Raw genomic sequence first — 20,434 nt, forward strand, 5'->3', positions numbered from 1 at the left:
CCGACAAGGGTAAAGCTGAGCCGACCTGCAACGACGACACCTCCGGTGGAGCCCTGCTGAACCGACTCACCACTTCCCGACGACAGAGGAGATCTCCCCGCCGGAGAGTCTCTTCCCCTGACTGGTGGGAACAACCAGTCCCCTTTGATTTTTCTTCGTTCCAGGACGTAGTGGTCGAATTGCCCGTGCAGAGCACCCCGGCAACCGGATAGCCACTACCCCTGTACCGCGACCAAAAGGTGGTGCCTTGTGATAGAGCACTCCGCGGCTGGTCTCTTCCCTGGTGGTGCAATGATCCTCAACTTTCCTTCAACAACGAGATCCTCTCTTCTCTTGGCAAAGACCCGACGTGCATCCACCACCAGGAACCTGCCCCCGCCGGAGCTGACTCTCCACAAACAAGGTACCGTGACCGCCTGGCTTCCCTTGTGTCGGTTAGTGTGAGGTGTCTGAATCCTCGCCTCTCCATTGGGTCGCCTCCAATCTTTCTTAACGTTTTGTCCTGAACTGGTCCAATCTTTCTATAACAATTTGCGACAAAGACTCGAAGTGCATTTCCACTGTGATACTTTTTGGGACACATCGCCTTGCCTCTCTCCGAGTGGGCCTGGCCTCTGAACTTTGCGATCTACAGTAGACCCTGCCATACTTGCCTTGCATTTGTTCGTAAAAGTGTTGGTACCGAGTTGATTTCATACCCTGCCTTTTCTCTCCCGTCCTAACAAATACTAGAGTGCCATCTAGGTTAAAGCATTCACCTCTGTCTGCAAATAAGTGGTGCCGTTGAACCTAGACTTGTCGAACTATTGTTAGGGGGATTGATTTTTTGATAGTAATTGTGAGTGGAGTTGTTTACCGTAATAGTGCCAGTGTGTTTTCATAGATGTGTTTTATATAAATAAATAACTATATATCTTTACACCGAAGCCTTGTTCCGTGTTTGCTTGTTATGCTGTGTAAACTGCCCTATTTTGTCTACTCCACATACTGCCTAACTCTTCTTGAGGGAAGTCTGACTGCTCAGCCACAGCTACCAAGTGAATCTGTGTGGTACAGACTGCTTCCAAGTGGGTTTACTGCCAAACACCTGTAGTCCTAAATCTTTTGCAGTGGTCCCAGAGGGAACTGCACAGGTTTCCGCCTAACAGTGACAGGGAGGCAGTTCCAAAGTGAGGCCCCGGCCGAAGACAGAGATTTACCTCCAGCTTGTTTCTTTGAAAAACGACTGACCCTGAGGGAGTTAGAGGTAGAGGAGCGATGGGCTCGAGAGGGGAGGTATTTACAGAGGGATAGTTGAAGGTATTTTGGGCCCAAGCCCCAGAAAGCCTTGTGGACAATGCAAAGGGTTTTAAATTTAATCCTTGCATCCACTGGGAGCCAATGAAGGGATTTCAGAGCTGGAGAGATACGATCCCAGGGCTTGAGGCCAAGGACTAGTCATGCAGTCCTGTTCTGGATTAGTTTTAAAGGGCGGAGCGTAGAGGCAGGTAGGCAGTCTAGAGGCAGCCTAGCATGTAGTGTGCAACTGAAACCCTTATTTTATTTTTGTCTATAAATTCAATATTCTGAATGATATACCACTCATATCACACCCGACTCAAAATACCCCCCAGGTCACACTGAACCAGGAACCAGGCTAGTTTGTAAAGGTAAATAGTTATTTTTTTTTTTTAATATTCAAATCACACATAGGTTTACTATAGATATATGTATGGGGCAGCAATCACCCAAAGGGTGACAATACAATTAAAAAATAAGCAAAGCAATTGAATTCACTTATACTAATGCAGAATAGAAACACAGGAAAGTGAACAGTTTTGTTTTGTGCACAGATAGCATTTAGGTTACCATTTCCCCCTGCAAAATTGTGTTTAAAAACAAAGGAGCAATCCTACACCAATGTGAGTAATCAACAGGTATTCAGGGGTAAAAGACGCGGTCTAAAGTTTATAGGCAATCCTCCCTCCCAAACAAGAGTGAAAACCTTATTTTGGCAAATTACACTTTGAAAATGACAGGTGAAAATGGCTTTGTGAAATACTGCAAAAGGGTGCAAAAATACTTAAATGGAGACAAGTTCTAAAGAAAGCAACACTAATCAGGTCCTAATATACATGAGCTATAATATAAACAACAATACATACTTCAGATTAGGATGGGATGGAAAAAACACTTTAAAATGGGGAAATGACACGTGTAAACTTGTGAATTTTGCCAATTCACTGAAAACCTTTACTATGGAATATTGAAGGAAAACGTGTCAAATATGATGCAGTTGTTAGTTGTGGATGTAGCTAAGGGTGTTAGGTATCAGTGAGAGTTGAAATTTTGTTTCTATATTTAAAACTGCTGCAGTTATAGAGGTTTTAGTGAACAGTGTTTTTGCAAAATAGGCGTGAAAATTAAAACAGAAATGTGCTTTTGAAAATGACAGATGGGTTTGATTACACTATATTATGACTATGAAAAAGAGAATGCCACATATGGATCTTACAGTCACATGATCAGCGCAACCCATCCCGTTGTGGATACTCTACTTCTTCGTGGTATTTACTTTAGTTATTCAGAATGACTAGGGAGTTATGGTTTTGGAACACAGATGAGACAATCAGCGCAACAAGGATTCTAACAATACTGGAGTTCTGAATTAAAGATGGGATGGGTTGAAATAGGCATAATACAATGCAGATATACTATGGGTCACTGTTCTTCCTATTAATACTTACAGAAGAAGTTAATAAATTGGAACGTCAGCTCTGGTCAATGAATTGGATCTGGTCTACCGGCAGCAGGGCACCTCTAGCATGCTTGGATCAGCAAGGCGTTTCTGGTCAATCTGGACTGCACCTCAGATTGGATTTAGATGGGCTCCTTCTGGTTACTGAACACGGGAAATAGCAGGATGCAAGTTTTCAGTGGCCAAGCCTTAATGGTAGCAAGCCAAGCTGAATCAGAATTAAATCCCTTCAAGTTTGGAATGTTTGAAATTGGGTCAGCTAGCAAGAGTTTCACCAATACTAGAGTCTGGATTCTGCAAAGAAATCTGGATCTTTCAATGAATTCTGAAGTCAGCTACAAGATGAGGAGATCTGCAATAAGGTGCTGTGCGGACATCTGGATGGGTTCTGGAAGCAGTATGTCCCTACGTGCAGTGACACTCCTATATTTATCCATTACAAATGGGAGGGCCTTTATAAGCTCACTTTGAACAGAAAGCAGTTGTATGGTATGGGCAGAACTTCAAAACACACGCTCATGGTTGTGAGTGGCTACAGGCATGTGCTTTGTTTTGGTTGGCAGCCTGAACAGAGCTGTCTTTTACAAGTCTAGGCGGAGAATTAGGGATATTCCGGAGACAATGCTAGAATATAACAGATTAAAGGTATATACCACACTGTTAGTTGAAAGAGGTATTCACAGGAACTGCAGGAGCAGGCTGCAAACAAAGAGACAGAGAAAAGGCAAAGACAAGCAAGTACACTGGGCAACTTGGATTGATCAGAAATAAGGGTGTACTGGAATATGATAAGGGGTCTCCAGGGATTAAGGAAAGCCCTTGGAATAGGTACCAGCAGATTACTCTTAACAACAGTCATACAGCAACGTCATGACTTGGGCGTGCCGAGGAAACTGTTGTATTCAGTGCAAGGGTAAAACTGAAAGACCATTAACTGAGGAAGGTACGACTTCAACTGACTAGGTGAAGGCAACAGAAGTCTTCCCTTATCTGCTCTGAACGGAGACCAACCCAGGGTCACACTGTAAAACGGATTCAAATGGAGACACCACAGTGGACTAAGATGTATACAAGTAGAAAGCAGTGTTGAAAGAAATAACCAGGTACAGGATAGGATAGGATATCAGTTGTTGGAACAGGCAGTAAGCAAGGCAAGGAGCCCAGAGGAAAAGGGCAAAAGGCAGAGGAGTGTGGCAAGGCTGCCAGGCAGGGAAATGCAGCGGAGAAGGGCAGAAGGCAGCGGAGTGCGGCAAAGCTGTCAGACGGGAGCCCAGAGGAACAGGGCGGAAGGTAGCGGAGTGCGGCAGAGTCGTCAGGTGGGAGCCCAGAGGAGCACGACTGAAGGCAATGGAGTGCAGCAGTGAAATCAGGTGAGAGCCCACAGGAGCAGAAGGTACAGGTGGGAGCCCAGAGGAGCAGGGTGTAAGGCAGCGGAGTGCGGCAGAGCCGTCAGACAGGAGCCGAGGGGCAGGGCGGAAGGCAGCAGAGTGCGGCAGAGCCATCAGGCGGGAGCCCAGAGGAGCAGGGCGGAAGGCAGCAGAGTGTGGCAGAGCCGTCAGGCGGGAGCCCAGAGGAGCAGGGCGGAAGGCAGCGGAGTGCGGCAGAGCCACCAGGTGGGAGCCCAGAGGAGCAGGGCAGTAGGCAGCAGAGTGCGGCAGACCCACCAGGTGGGAGCCCAGAGGAGCAGGGCAGTAGGCAGCGGAGTGTGGCAGAGCAGTCAGGTGAGAGCCCAGAGGAGCAGGGCAGAAGGCTGCAGCAGACTCGAGAGGGAGCTGCAAGCATCAACAGCAACAGGAATCAAAGGCCAAAAGAGGATTTCCAGGAAAGGTCAAAAACTGGTAACAGGAGCACCAGCACAAACTCCCAGTGGAAGCAGTTGACTTAGCTTCTGTTCAAAGTGAGTTTATAAAGGCCCTCCCAGCCAGCAGGCCAGCAGGGTGGAGCTGATTGCAGACTCTGGCAGCTGTGTTCAATTAGTAGCAGCAGTGGTTTCTAATCAAGTGCTCTCCAGCTCTCCGCAGCCTAGCCTGCAGTAGCTTGGAACAGTGAATGCGAATGGTGAATGCAATCAGGCCCTCTGCAGCTCTTAGTAGCTTGCTGCAAACAAATATATTTAGTATGCCTCCTCCAGCCCTCTGCCTTTTGGACAGCATACATGTCCCAGAATGCATCTGCTAGTTTAACCCAAAAGCTGGAATGGAACATGCAATTAGATTAGTCCAAAACTGTAGCGGTAAAACAAGGAAATAAAGGCATAGACGCATGTAGTGGTGCTGGGTGGCAGGCGAGTAGGATCATGACACTGTCATCTTATGACAGGATTTAGGAACTCCCACCTGGATTTTTACCCAAAACATACTTTTGCACAAATGTACATTTCTATCATTATGTACCTTCATAAAATTGGACACATATACTTTATATTCAATTGTCTACATTTACATTCACTTCCCATCTTTGTGAGTGCTGTATTGGTAATTCTATGGATTTTTATCAATTTTACCCATAACACTTTGGATTAATAATTTCTAATTTGATACATCTCTGGGTGCTTATCAGTGGATCGTGTACATACAATTGTAAGTTTTCAACATTAATAGTTTTGCCACAATCAGACATTTTTCATAACTTTGGTTCTTTAAATGCTACGAGTTTCCTCAATGGCTTCAAATCACAAGGCTGAAATTAGTTTCATGTCTACGAAGTTTCAGATTTATCCCTCTGTAGGTTGCTCAGTTAAAAAGTTTTAAACTTTAATCAAAAATAAGGATTTCACATCAAAGTCCTCCTGGGTAACCTCCCCTTTTCAGGCAGCAGCTGTCCAGTCCTTTGAAGTTCACTGAGAAACCTCTTCCAAATCTTGCCCCTCCTAGCAGAGGTCAATGCTCAGCCTGCCCTTTGTTCTTTGGTCAGCCAGCAGACGAATGTCTAATGCGGCCCATTGTGTGGCTCGTTGCCATTATGTGGGAACCATTGGCACTCATTAGCCATCCTGTTCTCAAGGAAGTGTCAAGCGGAGATGTCAGGTTTCCCAGGCAAGGCTGTCAGACCAGAATTAAATAGAGGATTGGCCCCAGTCTGGGCTCCTTGACATTGAAGTCTTTTCATTTCAAATATAAAATATAAGCACAGTTTATAAAGGATTTAAATATTTTAAAACAATTAGCCCTTCACAAATATGCTTTAAATAGTGGATTTTGCAATTTCTTCCAGAAAAAGAAAATCCATTTAAATGGGTTTGACAGCTAGTTTCCTTAAGCAGCTGTCAGGCAGGGAGGGCCGGATTCCTCTGACTGCCTGTAGAATCCATGATTTCAGCACACTCTCCTTTCCATAATTATCTGGGAAGATGACTGAATTTTTAAGGGCATTTTCAGATTAGGCCTTTGGTGGCCTTTTTTAAGGTGACAGATGACAGCAGTGATTCCAGCTTTTACACCACTTTGCCTGTGTGTGTGGCAGTGTGAGCAGCTCTTTTGGTGGTTTATGAACCCTGCACAATTTTTCAGATTTGACGCGCACAAAGGTTAGTGTCTCCATTTTTGGCAGTTTTCTTTCCCCATTGGCAAAGGGGTGCAGTGGCATGGATAAAAATAATCCACATACCCCCCGACTCCATCGTGACATCGAGCATCGAGCTGTGGGGGGGTTGGGCAAGTGGTATTATTTTTCTTTCGGTCCATGTGGAAAAAAATCTGGTTGCTTCTCCCTTCAGTGATAGATGCAACACGCTCTCTTGCTGGTTCTGGTTGGGAGTGTGGAGCGACACTCCAGCCTCTTGTTTCTTTTTCCAGTCCCCAAAGAGTCCTCCTTGGTGATTAATGCTAGAAAACAGAACACAGCATGCTTATGGAAATTTCCCCACTACTACTTTCCGAGAGTGTAGTGGGGCAGATGCATGCATTGAATACAATTTACAATATTCCCCACCTATGTTGAATGCTGGTCTTGACCCTTTTTCCTTGTATGTACTCAATGAACATTTAATAATTCTTTAATGCCTCCGGATTGTTCCCTTCTGGGTTTCCGGTCGGCTCCTCTATTTGCCGCAAAGTATGCCTGGGATGGCAACTTTTTAGCTGGTTTATGTGGACCCACTTGTCTTCCCCTTCTGTCAAAATTCCCTTGGGGATGCAGATTTTGTAGGCGACTGGTGAAATTCTGTCCACAATTTCAAAAGGACCAGGCCAACTTGGGAGGAATTTGCGCTCCTTGGCTTGGTTCCTTTGGAAACTTTACAAGTAGAACCTGTCTCCTACTTGGTATTCCTTTTTAGTTGTCTTAAGGTCATAGTGGGTCTTCATACTGTCTGCAGATCTTTCTAGATTCCGCTGAGCATACTCAAAAGCATGTTGAAGGTGTTTTCTCAGATTCTCAACATACTCATGAGTTGTGGGGTCATTTATCAAGGTCTGCTCTTGGGTTTTGTAGAGCAGATGCTGGGGTAGCACCATCCTTCGTCCAGTCATCAGCTCAAATGGAGACCTTTTTGTTGCAGAAGAAGGGGTAGATCTGATGGCCATCAGGACAAGGGGTAATCTAATGTCCCAACTTGGCCCAGAATCTGCCACAAACTTTTTTAATATACTCACAATAGTTTTATTGTACCTCTCAACTCCACCACAAGAGGACCGGCGGTATGCAATGTGTAATTTCCTTTTTACCCCAAGTATCTCCCACATCTTTGTCATCACTTTGCTAGTGAAGTGCATACCTCAGTCTGACTCAATACTTTGGGGTAGTCCAAAACGCAAGAAGATATGATTGATCATCCGGGCAGATGCTGTTTCTGTCTTGCGATTTGGGGCCAGGAGACATTCCACCCATTTAGTAAACAAGCATCTTTTGGAGGGGAGCATGGTGTGTGAGTGATATTGGCTAAAATTGTGCACACAGAAGACACCCCTTCAAGTAGTTGTCGAGGTCCTGCCCCATGTGTGGCCAGTATGCGACCTCTCGTAAGATTTCTAATGTCATATGAAAACCCTGATGACGGCTGTGGCTGCATCATGGGTGTGACTTAGCATCAGGCTTAGGAATGAGGTAGGGACCACCCACTGGTCATGGCCGGATATGAATCTCCTCACCAACAAACCGTCTTGGATTGGGAACATTTTTGGACATTTCATCAACACTCTGAGGTCCTCTTTCCTACTGCAATCAGTATCTGTCAGCGTAAAGCTCTCTCTCAGCATCTGGGGTCTCCTTACTGCACTGGGCAGTTGAGAGTTAATTGTGAGCATTTTCCTGGGACCCAGTGGTAGCAGTGACCTGGATTTCCCCCAACAGGGACTCAATCTCAAGCATATCCCCTTGGATGACTCCGGTTTTGGCCAGCTGATAAGCTAAGTCATTTCCAGTTTTGTTTGGTCCCTCTACTTTAGAATGACCCTTGATCTTTTTGAAATAGATGGTCATCTCATTCGAGGTGACCAGATAATCAATATTCTGTATTAGTTTTCCATGTTTTAGTGGTTTATTGTTAGCACATAACATGCCTCTGGTTTTCCAATTAACCAGGTGCTCCACGAACCTGTTCCGTACATAATCTGAATCAGTGATTATGACTAGTTCGTGGAGTTGGTGTTGGACAGCAGTGAGGATGGCTTGATGCACAGCCATCAGCTCTGCCACTTGACCAATATGGGGACTGATTCTGTACCCAGCTGAGGGTTCTGGGGCATCATTCACCCATGCATTCCACACGCCGGCCACAAGTTCCTTTTCCCTGTTGTTGTTAACATGGTAGGAGCACCCATCCACATAGACAGTGGGCATTCCCTCACACTTGTCTTCTTCATAGACTTTGTGTGGGGAATTAAGGTGTGCCTCCATGTTGTCCTTGATTTTAAGACTTTTGTCCTCGAGACAGTTTTCTCTGGCACAATCATGCAAGTCAGCCAGACCTTGCACGAGGGGACTCTTCTTGTTTTGGCCATATCTGACCTCCACAGGAAAGCCTTGCATTGACAGAATCTAGGAAGTATTTTGGGAATTACTCACATTTCTGGCCCGGATTCTGTCACTTTGAAGATATTTCAGAGGCTGTTGTGTAGTATCCACTATAATGTGTTCCCCCTGGATGAACGGGCGGTAATACTTCAATGCCCACACCGTTGCCAGGAGTGCCTTCTCACAATCGTTGAATTTTTCCTCTGCAGAAGATTAGGTCTTAACCGCATAGGAGATGACTTTATTGACCTTGTCATGTTTTTGGTATAATACTGCAGTCAAGCATGTATTTGAGAACCCTGTCTCCAAGAAGAACTCCTTGTTTTTGACAGGGTAAGCTAGGCAAGGCGCTTGTGAGAGGCTTCTTTTGAGTTGTCTTACTGCCTTGGCTTGTTCTGGACCCCACTCCCACTTGACCCCCCCTTCAACAGATGGATTAGGGGTTTTATGATCTCTGCGTAATTCTCAATGCACTTTCTGCTATAATTAGTCAGTCCAAGGAGGCTCCTTAGCTCTGGCAGAGTTGTGGGGTCTTTCATTTTCTGGAGTGCTTCTACTTTCTTTTCCTGGGGACAGAGACCCTCAGGAGTTATCTCATACCCCAATAAGTTGACACGGGTCTTGCACCACTGTGCCTTTTGGAAAGATAATTTTGCTCTGGCAGCCCTCAACGGATCTCCGTTATGTGTTCCTCCATGGTTGAGCTTTTGATTAGAACATTATCTACATAGGCCGGGTTACCCATTTTACCCAAGTCGGGCATGGCCTTATGCAAAAAGATATTAATTTAATTGCCGTTGTTGATTTATCCAAAGGGAGTCCGGATCCAAGTGTACTGCTGCCCCCCAAAGGTTAAGACCAGCTTGTAATGGTCCTCCCTACTGACAGGTACAGTCCAGTACCCATTGGTCAGGTCAATGGCAGTGTATACCTTTGACCCCTGGATCTGGGCCTGCCCTTGGTCAATGTAAGAAAGAGGCCATCGGGAAGTGTGGACCCATTTGTTTAGCTCCCTTAGGTCAGCACAGAGACTCGACTGTCCGTTTGGTTTCAAAATCCCCAGCACCGGATTATTGAAGGTGCTGTGGACTGAACAAATTATCCCATCTGGCTCAAGGTTCTTAATTATTTTGGTAAGTGACTCCATTGATGCAAGAGGCAAGTGATATTGCTTCACAAACAGTGGAGTCATAACAGGGTCCGTGGGAATTGTTGTTGTATGGATTTCGGTGTGACCGCAGTCATTTGAGTCCACCGCAAAGAGATCCTGAAAATCTAAGAAAACTTGTTTCAATTTTTGCTTTTGCTCCACAGTCTCACAGGCATCAGCTAGGTTGACTCTCTCATCAACAATCTGCCTGAATCCCGGAAAGACTTCTAGTTTGGCTATCTCAGCGGCCTCCTTCAGCTGGGTAGAGAAGTCCCTGTTTAAAGTACTGACTTGGACTGATGGCTTCAGGTGGGGAAGGCAGTCCTGGTGGACTTGAAAGATCACCTCATCCCTCCTGAAGTTACAGGTCATCTCTTCCTTACCATAAGGGCAGGAAGAATACACCAGAAAACTCCCCCCATGCAAGTGAAGATCCTGTCTGGTACCAGTTCACTACCTAAATCTATGGAAAAATGTCAGTCATCAACCGCCATTCCAATAATGGTGCCTGCGCCCAGAGTGATACTCCTAAGGTCGCTGTTATCCACCACTATGGGATTGGTGTTGTGTTCTGTATTGACTAGTGGTGCTGGGTTTAACCCCAACCTTTGCTGTTGGAAATGGGCATTGAGGTGAACATATGCATCAGGATTTTGCAGTTTCTGTCCTCTTTTAATTTTTACTTTAAGTGTGAATAGTCGGGTCTGTTCTGGGATGGTGACTTCCTCTCCAATCTGAATTTATGGCAGCAGTTGATGAGCTGACCGAAATGCTTTCTCTGGATCATCAAAGTCCATGGGATTACCCGCTAATCGGGACCAGGCTTTGAAGTTTAGGTCAAAACTAATGGCAAAGCAATTGAGAATGTCACTGCCTAAATACAATGCAGCAGGGACATCTCGCAAGACCCAACAATTATGGATTATGCTCTTGTTGCCTATGGACATTTTGAGCATACACCTGCTAGGCAGGAGATGTTTGGAATTGGGTGTTTCCAGATCCATTTCCCATTTGTCTATCAATTTAAAGGTGGGAATGGCTGGACCTTTTGGGAGATTTCGGAACATGGCTTCGCTGTTGAAGCTCTTACCGCTGTTCACGCACACTTGGGCGAGAACAGAGTCCTTCCCCCCATTTAACTGAATGGGGATGAACAACTCTTCTCCAATTTTCTGAATGTCAGCCAAGCTTTGAGCTGGTTTCTCATCATTTTGGACTATAGAAGTGGGATTTTCTGATTGTGAATTGGTATAGAATTTCAGAGTATTTCCTTCCAGTGTGGAATGCCACTTTAGACTGGAAGCAAGGTTGATTTTCAGAAATGGAGAGGACTTCCCATCTCCAGTTTGTTGTCCTACTTCAATTACTGTCACGTCAGGGGTTTGGTTGTTTTGAAAATGGAATTCAATTTGGTCAGTTTTTTGTTCAACCATGTGGCATGTGCCATTTAAAATACATGGTTGATGCTATGTTTTAATTTTATTGGTTGGTTAGTCTGGGTCCAGAGGACCTTGTTTACACAATCGATTAAGGGAGATAATCTACACAGGATGTCATTCCCCAGTAAACATGGTGTGCCCTCTGCAGTCACAACTATGACCGGGTGTCTCGCCTTGTGTCGCCCAATTTTAATGTCTAAAACCGCAATCCCCTCGACAGGAATTTCCTTCCCATTGAAGTACTGAAGTTGTCCAGGAAGAGGGGTGAGAGGGATCTGGTATCTCTCCCTCCTTCCTGAATTCAGCTGATCAAAGGCCCTCTTTGACAGAAGGGTGGCTTGGGATCCAGTGTCCACCAGTGGCAACAATGTACATTGCCCCTGTATTTGGACCGAAGCATACAATCTTCCCTCCTTTTCCTCAAGGGGGCAAAGATAATGCTCATTTTGGCCCAATTGGTGGGTTAATTTCTTTACTTTTGATTCGGACGGAGCGGTAGTTTGGGCAGGATTCTGTTTGGGAGCCTGGGAATCTGTAAGAAAAAGGTGACAGTTGGATATTGGGGAAGTTTTGGGCTCCCTGGTTCTGATTCTGGGCTCCCCTCTCCCTTTTTGGAGGCAGTCATCAGAATTGGTTTGGGCAAGGTGAATTTTCAAGCAATCATTCTGGGGTTCAATGATGGGCGGTTTTAACTCAGTCGCCACATTTAGCCAGTCTTGATTAGGATATCTTGGGACCCATTTTTCTTTGGGAGGAGTCCCCCATCCCTGAAGGAGAAGATCCTTTTCCCAGAGTCCTCTGAGGACCCCTCTCCTTCAAATTGGAAGACTTTAACCTCCTCCCCAAAATGGTTCTTTTAAGTCCTTTATTCCTCCTATCCACCCTCTGTTCCTTAGGTTGCAGACTTTCGGGGGCAGGATTCTGGTTCTGGCTCCTGGGTTTTCAGGGGCTTTTCACAAGTGGGGAAGGAAGCTTCCTCTAAGGCTTTACAACCCCCTTCCCCCTGTGCCTCCTCCCTGGGAACCAGTGGGTTGCCGGGGTTCTCTTCCCGTCATTGCTCTGGAGTACCAGACCCTTGATTTGTGGGGTTCTGGGCCGCCATGTTTATCTGAGGGTTCTGCTGAGCCCTCAACATGCGACCCAGATCCTGTGACAAGTTCTGGACCTGGCGCTCCTGTTGGGACACCCGCTCTGGCTGGTACAAGTGTCTCTGTTTCATCCTAGGTTGATCACGGGAAGGGTAACTGTGTCTTCTCCCATATTACCCTTGGTTGGCATAGTTCTGGTACCCCTCCACAAGAAAGAAGGGTTGTTTTAGAGGTTGATGTTTGGCGGGTATCGGGGAAAGAAACTCAACCCGGCATTTGGGGGATTACTGCCCTGCTGGGGAAAGTTAGGAGGGATGTTTCCTTGATTGGCAGCTACCTGGTTGGATCCCCCCCTTGGGCTGGGGGAGTCCACCCTTAGCCCAGGATGGGTCTGTTGCCCTTGTAACGGGGGCTTATATAATTAGGGGAATTAGGGGTCCCATTTGTGGGTTTACTGCCCGGACTATCTGTTTGGGATTGGCCTGAGGGCCTTCTGGGTATTTGGTTCGGAGGATTTTGCACAAGAATATTTTTAGGCCCCCCATCTCCAAATGTAAAATGGGGGCAACCTTCACCTCTGCCACCTTAGCAGCAGCAGGGGTGTTGGTTGGTTTGGGGTTTTTTATTGGTATTTTAAGTCTCCACCGGTTTCTGCACTTCATAAATGCGAGTTGCCTGTTCAATGACCCAGTCTGGTGATCTCTTCTCATGAAAGTCCCTCACCAGCTGGGTCATGATGTATTTAGGGAGTGCATGAAAGAAGGTATTAATGAACTCCCTACTGTCTGTGCATACCCTCCTGGTGGTCTGTGCGATGGCACGTTTTAACTCTTGTACAAATTTGTGTGGGGCCCGGTCTTCCCTACATTGTAGGTTGTAGGCCACCTTGCAGGCCTCTTGAGGGTTCTGATGTATGGAAAAAGGTTTTAAGAGGGACGCCCTATAGGTGGACCATCTTGAGTGGTTCTGATCCTCCAGCCCTGCAAAGAAGCTGGAGTATTCAGGGGAAAATATCCACTTGACATATTGAATGCAACTCTGGCTATCTTTCAAATGGAAAGTATCCATCATTTGCTCATAGAACTCGAGGTGCTCCCAAGCTGAATACTTGGAATTTTTATGATAGGGAGTTATGATGCTCTTAATGGCCTTGATTTGTTTCATGGGATCTTTCAGTAGGGCCCTCTTAATTTTGTTGGCCTTTGTAGTCTTAGTCACCCATGTCCACTCATCCTCTGACTCAGAGGCACTGCTACAGGAGGTGGCTATCTGATCCTCTAGGCTCTCCCTGATTCTGCGAGTTTGGGAATGGCTTGCAGAATGTGGGGGCCTAATTTCTTGAGACCCGTGGCGCTCAGAATAGTCTTCTGACTCTCCCTTGCTCCCAGGATTGGCTGAGTACCCCCCCACCCTCTGCCCTAGCTAGGTAGAGGTCTTTAAGATACTCTTTGTGGGTCTAGTTTCATGGAATTCAGCACCAAATGTTACAGACTGATCCTTTGGTAGGTGATATTTTTGAGGATCCAATTCTCTGATTCTCCCCTCACTGGAGTCTTCCTGATCAGAGAGGCTAGCCCTAACATTTGGGAATCTGTACAGGGATGCCCGCCCATCCATTTCTGGGAGGCGCTAATCTGTCGGTCCCATATTTCCCACTATACTGAAGTCTACCATCCCCGTGGCCCTTGGTTCACATGAGCCAGTAGACATGAAGGCGGCAGAGTCCATGGTACTGAAGGGGTTAAAGTCCCTGATGACAGGGGTCCTGAGGTTATGCTCAGGGGTTTCTCTGTCCCGTGCTACCTCATCTCTTTCAGCCCTTATTTCCTGGTGACATGCCAAAGTCTGACCATTTTGCTCCTCTATTAAGGCCTTACTGGTCTCAATGATTTTCTCATGCATGGCTATCATTTTGTGGAGCCTGTCAATCTTTTCACAGAGAGCCTCATTGTCTCTCTTTGCTTCCTGCCTGGATTGGGAATACCGGGCCAATTTTTGCTGCAGGAGACTCACCTCCTGAGTTTGGTCCTTATTGGTCTGACTGTTCTTTGCCAGAGCATCCTCCACCCGCCTGGTGTGCTCTAGTAGCTTCTCATATTCAGGTTTAACTTCACTAAGAATGAGGCAGAAGAACAAGGTTGTCATGTGTTTGAAGAGGAGCTGCAGCACAATTGTACATTGCCTTTGCAATGGTCTGTCGGAAGCGGCTGCCAGTAATCTACGTACTTGTAGGCAGTGCGGCTTGACGGATTTGTTGGCTTGGCAGGACTCGTTGGTACGCTGTTACGCAATTGCGGGTCCTTTACTCTAACCTGAATGCCACGCGCATTGGAGAGACGAGCAAAGAGCGTTTGCTGCTCTGTTACTTCAGAGTTTGTGTGCTGCACCTGGATAACGCTGAGATAATTGAGTGAGTGAGACCCAGAAGATTCGTACTCCCACCCCCATCGTTGGGCTAAACCCTTCCTAGGTGGAGATACGCGGTGTGGATCGGTGTAGAGAGGCACACAGGGACTTGCAAAGTTCCACGAGGGCCAGGGTAAGTGTGAGGTCAGTACATCGCCTGTGAGTAATACTGTATCTCGAATTTTGGCCTGACCCAGTTGTGTGTCTTGGGTTTTGGTTGACGTGGGCTGTACTTATACCTTTAAACCATGCCCTACGGGAAGCCTGTCTTGGGTCTGTAGATGCTCCCAACGCTGTGTTGCCCTCTATCTTAGACTTGGTTGGAAACCTCGCTCGCAGAGGAAATCAAGGCAGAGAGTTGTGTGGGTGGAGTGTGGGAGAGTGTGGGGGCTATAAATTGCCTCAAACTCACCATACCCATACTCATTCTTTATTGCTGCCCCCTTCTTCCCTTTTTGTAATGCCAGGAAAAGCCGCAAGCCCTGGCAAAGCAGTGGGCAATCGGGGAAAGAAACCCTATGGGCTGCGTTCTACCAAACAGCCCAATGAAGTGAGCAATGAAACACAGAAAAATGGCAAGGAAGGGGACAAAGGGTCGAAAGCTCAAGAGAAATTGAGCCAAAAAAAAGGACCTTTGGATAACTTTTTTCCTGCTAAAAATCTAGCCCAGGTGTCATCTTTGCCCTCATTGGATAGTTGAGGTCGACAGCAGTTATTTACCGTTGGACTTGGACAATGATTCATTATTACAGCTATGCTATGCTTTACAGGACCGGACGTCTCCCTCTGTAGGTGGGAGGAAAGAAGAGGCCACATAAAAAGTTTTTACACAATTGCAATCATCGCTCCCAGCAAAGGAATTCCAAGTCCCTTCTTCATTAGGGGATGAGATAACTCCGGGAACTGTGCCTCCCATAGAGGTGGTGGGGGCCACTCCACCTGCCATTGAAATAGAGAACACCCCTTAGCCTGTTGGAGGGGAGGCAGCCAGATTATCTGCCAGTCCAAATATGTTTTATGGTACCGCACTACCTTCAAGTACACTTACAGAGGAGATGTATAGTACACATGAGACTTCTGTAAACCATAATGATGGTATTTTAAATTTTGCAGTTAAAATTTTATTAAAATTGTGTGGTACAATACACGAAGACCTGAAGCTACAAGGGGTTGCAATAGCAAATATACGTGAACACCGAATAACTCTAAACCTATCTAAAGAAAGGGGAATCATTGACTTACGGGAGACTGCCTCTCAAAATCCATGTGCTGTAAAAGGGCTGTCCCAAGATTGTGCCATTGCGGAATCAAGGGTAGGGTGTTTGGATTTGGCACCAACACCATCTCTTGCTGACTTAATAAAGGGCTCATCAGACACAGGGCCTGTAATTAAATCCCAGGGAAAGCAGCCAAAGCAGAAAACCCCAACGGTCTCCAAGAAGAACACCAGCGATCAGCCGACATTGAGCGATAAACAGGAAGTGCTTCATCCTGCACTAAACTCAACATTGCGTCCTTGTAGCGCTAATATGTCAAAAAAACTATGTAAAAGAGCAGCAAGATGCAAAAGATGGTTGGCACAGACCGCGGGTACACTAACAAACTGGCTGATTGAGGAAGTGGTAGTGTCCACTCAGTAGGAAAATTCAGCCACAAAACAGGAGCACACGGTTTGCAACTATGTAACTGGCCCAAATGTTTCTCCACATGTGACTCAGTCCCCACTGGCTGTTATTAATATGGCCCTTAGTAAAGCTGATGCCCCCCCTGTTGATCCACCCCATGCCCACTCTCCTCTCATAACTACCATGGTGTTACCACAAAGAACTTTGACTATTACTCCTAAGGCAGTCACAAATGGACAGCGGCTGAATCGTGCTTCACTTTTGTTACTGTTTAGTAAGGTTCCTTCCGTTAGGATACTCAACTCGGGAGACTTTGATTTTGTGGAACCTCTATGTACATTGAACATTAAGACCACCAGAGTTCATTGCAGTTTACCCGAGACTATAGCACTTATCAGATCACATTCGGCATCCTTGGGTCACTTGGTGTACGATTTAGACATCCCACCAAGGACAGAAATTACAGAGGAAGGATGTGCCAAATGTAACTGCCCAAAACTCAACCCAGTGGGTCCTAAAGGTGAATCAAAGCTGGTAGCTAAATACAACGATAAACAAGGCTGGGAATGGTTAAAGAATATTACTGCCACTAACATATGTTCAGATTGAAATGGGTCAGTTGTGAGTTGGAATACAAGGGGGTTCAGCCATTGGCTTAATGGAGACAGTGCCCAGGAAATCCTGTTCTCCCACAAGGTGTTTGTGTTACAATAGACCTGGATTACATTTAAGGTGGATTCGATGGGTATGTGACTTTCCAAGCAGAGGCCACCAAGTGGGAGTCTGGACGCCCCATGGGTGGTCTCTTAATAAGTATAAAGTCGATTTATAACCCGAGATTGGTAAATGACCCTAAACCTGGTGGTAACGTGTTAGCCGTGGCAGCGACCATAAAGGCGACAGGAGGAAAGCAACAAGATATGTTAATCATAGACATATACTACTAGGTACTTTGAAGGCAGGGTCTATTTTTGAGCAACTGGACATTATTTTAACGAACTGGGATACAGATAATGAAAGTAACCCTATTATATTGTTTGGGGATTTGAATGCGAGATGTGTAGACCTAGAAGGTTGTGGCAAATATGAGAATGTAACTGATTATTGTTGTATGCCACAAGCAACTTCTAATATCAAAGGTAAGGCATGGTAGACTACCTGAATGAATGGAGGTGTATTATCTTGAATGGACGTACAAATGGTGACAACCCTGGCCATTCTACATGGGTAATGGGAACTAAGAGGGCGGTCCTAGATTACATGGTGGGCTCTGAATGTATTTTGGACCAAGTCATTGGTATTCACATTGCACCTAATACCTATAGTGATCATGCACCAGTTACCCTGACCCGGAGTGAGGGTGGGGGAAAGAGTCTGGGGAACGTATGTAGTAATGTGTCCATAAATAATCAAGGGAATCGGATAAGGTGGGCTCAGTCTAATATGGAAAGAATGAGGTCCCTGATCTTTCCTGAGAGATGCTGTATGAAGAGTCAATTAAGGGGGAAATCCCCAGAGGAGATAGAGGCGTGGCTACAATCTCTCACTCAGTTCCTCTTTAACTGTCCACAGGCTCCCAAAATTAGATGGAAAGCTGTGGAAAGGGGCAAGTTTAACATCAGGATCCAGGACCGTAAACGATTAATACGGCAAGAAATCCGGGCCTGCAGGCTGGTGTCTAGTAACAACAGGAACCAGCAGGAGAGGCCGACTGAGATTAAGTACATCAAGCGGCAGTACCACTCATGGCTCTACCACTATCGTAAGTCCCAACAACGCGTAAATGGGAAAACTTCATACAGACTCTTATGAGTAGAAATACTCAAAGAATCTGGCAAACATTAGGAGAGGCAGGTGGGGACCAGGGACCGGGAATAGTGAATCCCATCGGTGAGGAGCAGTGGGTAGAACACATTAAAAACAAGTTCTATGATGTAAATACACCCCGCCAGCTGTCACACTAAGCATAAATACATGGCCTTTACCTTTAAGTCACAACACGATAAAGCAGGTCATTATAGCACTCAAATCCTCTAACGCCCCTGGCCCAAATGGGCTAGCGAACTCAGTATTGAAAGTGACTCGGACAAGTGGGCACATATCCTTTTGACACTCTTCTCGCACATTTGCAGGTCCGCTGTGATCCCATCCTCATGGAGAAGGCCGATAATTATACCAGTACACAAAAAGGGAGATCGGTGTAATGCTGGTAATTACCGACTTCTCTCCATGCTCGACGTCACCAGCAAAATATTTATGGCACTTGTCCTCAGGGAACTCGAAACCTGGGTTGTAACAAACAAAATCTTGAATTACGCACAGACGGGGTTTAGACCTGGCTCTGGGACAGCCCACAACATCAGGGTCCTGGACCTATTTATCAATAACACCTTCAGTAATAAAAATGCTACCCTATATATAAGTTTTGTGGACTTTTGTAGTGCCTTCGATCAAGTCAAAAGGGAGACCCTGTGGGACAAGTTAAGCGAGCTAAAATACCCAGGCTGGATAGTACACGTATTGATGAGCCTACATAGTAACAACAGTGCCAGGGTCAGACTTAATAACGAGGGAGAGGATACTGATCCCATTCCTATTAACATGGGAGTTAAACAGGGCTGTGTGGGGGCATCTATGTGCTATAACTTATACATAGCTGATTTGTTACCCTGGATGGCTGCCAAGGCTAATTGTCCACCAAGGTTGGGGGATACCCCCATTTTAGGCATGCTCTATGCTAACGATTTAATATTGTTTGATCGTACGTTGTCGGGAGCAAAGAGCATGCTAGAGGAGTTATCCCTGTATTCGGCACAATTGGGGCTTACTATCAACTTGAGGAAAACAAAGATTATGGCTATAATCAAAAGTGGCCCCCGTCGTTCAGGGGTTGAAACAAGCCTGGGAAGAATAAGCATTGAACAATCTTACCCATATCTGGGGCTAGAATTTGATACTCGACCTAATTATGATTTGATTATACTCCAGAAGAAGAGGCGGGCAAAACTTCTTACTTTGCAGGCCTCTAAATTTGCTAAAGGTGCAACAGGGTATAGTATTGCGGGTATTATTAAACTTTATCAGCAGTGCTTCGCTCCGGCAATCCTGTATGGCCTGGAGGCATTAGCCATACATTATTTGAACTGGCTCAATGTGTTAGAGGGCCAGTATTGGCGTGCAGTACTGGGTATGGGCCCAGCCTGTTCTGTCCAGTATTTGAGATTGGAGCTAGGCTTACCCTCCTTGAAAGGTATCGCCTTGCGAGCCCGAGGTGTGTTCTACTGAAAACTGTCTCTACTCCTTCATGTAGACTGCTTAGCTTGGGCAGTAATAATTTCGATAATGAAAGTTCGCCCCAGGGCAACAGTTATAAGCAGTTAAATGAGTCTCTTTTTACCGAAATAGACTGGTCTTATGACATGAAGCATCCAACGACATTGATACATTTAAAAAAAATCCTTTATACATAAAATCAAAAGATGGGATTGGACCCAGAATTATATCCACCTGTCCACCCTGAAGGGGTATGAAGCTGTAACGCATGTAATCCATACATACAGAAAGCCCCAACAATACCTGTTATTGTGCCCAGACCCAGAGGTACCGCAATTCATGCTAAGGTTGAGGACAAATCAACTTCAGGTACTAGCGGTTGTGGGGCCTCGGCTGAGTATTCCATTAAAGGACAGGTATTGTCGTATCTGTATGAAGGATGAACATCTTAAAACCACCAGGCACGTTTTAACAACGTGCCCTCAATTAGGTCCATTGTATATGTGTCTGTTGGGAAAGTTGGTACGATACCATTAAGGGAGAGTCCTTCTGGGAATACTGTCTAAATTCGGACTCTAATGGGACCCAGTTGGCATTATTCAGGGTCTGGGTCAGAGTCAAAACTTTATTACCAAATCAACTGGCCATAGTGGACCTTAGAGTGGTTTCCTAGGGCCTGGCCTACATGCCTGTTGTCGATGTCTGTTCTTCCGGCCTTTAGGCCTGATGCATGATGCTTGGTGTGGTGCCTAGTGCTTAGTGTC

The sequence above is a fragment of the Ambystoma mexicanum genome, chromosome 7q, assembly GCF_040938575.1.
Source record: "Ambystoma mexicanum isolate Mex_15411 chromosome 7q, UKY_AmexF1_1, whole genome shotgun sequence".
Lineage (NCBI taxonomy): Eukaryota > Metazoa > Chordata > Amphibia > Caudata > Ambystomatidae > Ambystoma > Ambystoma mexicanum.